This window comes from Poromitra crassiceps (assembly GCF_964638095.1).
Source record: "Poromitra crassiceps genome assembly, chromosome: 30".
Lineage (NCBI taxonomy): Eukaryota > Metazoa > Chordata > Actinopteri > Beryciformes > Melamphaidae > Poromitra > Poromitra crassiceps.
In genome coordinates, this window is record NC_139652.1 from 16,233,869 (window position 1) to 16,234,830 (window position 962).

A 962-nucleotide genomic window follows, 5' to 3' on the forward strand; every position below is an offset into this window, starting at 1 on the left:
CTTATGCCATTGGATATGATGTATAGATATGATTTCAGAATATATTGCAAACCAAAATATATTGTGCTCGAATTTTATATTAAGAATATTGGCTACCCCTCTTTTTTTATCCTCTTAATACAATCAACTTCTCAATCAACAACCTCTCTCTGCACCTGAATGCGTTCAAACCTTTTGAAGAACAACACAAGTACCCCAAACCCGAGTGTATCTAAAATACATTTTAATCTTGCTGAAATTTGATTTTTTTTTTCACAATATTGTTTACAATATTAATCTGTCTTCGTTCTCCTCGTCCTCGCTCGGTTCTTCTTTACCGTCTCCAAACAGAACTGTACAATCATGTTCATGTCAATTGTTCTACATCAAGGCACAAGACAACAGCCGTTGTGGGGGAGCCTTGGGTAGGCTGATCTTTAATGGCGTCCCTCTGGCACACAGCAAAACAGGGTACCCTGGGGGGGGGGGGGTGTTGCAGGGATGAGCCAAGGAGGATCATGGGAAATGTAGGAGAAATGTATAGATCATAAATAGGGGGGGGTCGCATGGAACAAATGTGCTCTAGGGGGGGAGGGAGGAGTGATAACCACCGCTGCGTTCATTTGATTTTCCAATGAAATTCATGTGTAAAAAAGAGGAATCATTAATTTAGGATGTTTGTTGGGTTTCATTTTGTTCATGTACATAAACCAAAGTGCTGTTTGTTTTTTCTTTCTTTCTTCTCTCATTCTCTGATTTGCCAAAAAAAAGTAAAAGGTTGAGTAACGGGATGGAAATGAGGACAAGAAGTCCTCTGGTGTCTTTCTGTACGAATGTGAGAGTGGATAAAGGGCCGGTTCAATGACTTATGTTCTGCTTGTTGTTGTTGTTGTTGTTGTGTTATTGTTTTGTTATTTCCCCAGGTATTTTCTGATGTTATCTCGTCGAGTTTCAACTTCTGTAAGATGGAGAAAGAAAGAAAG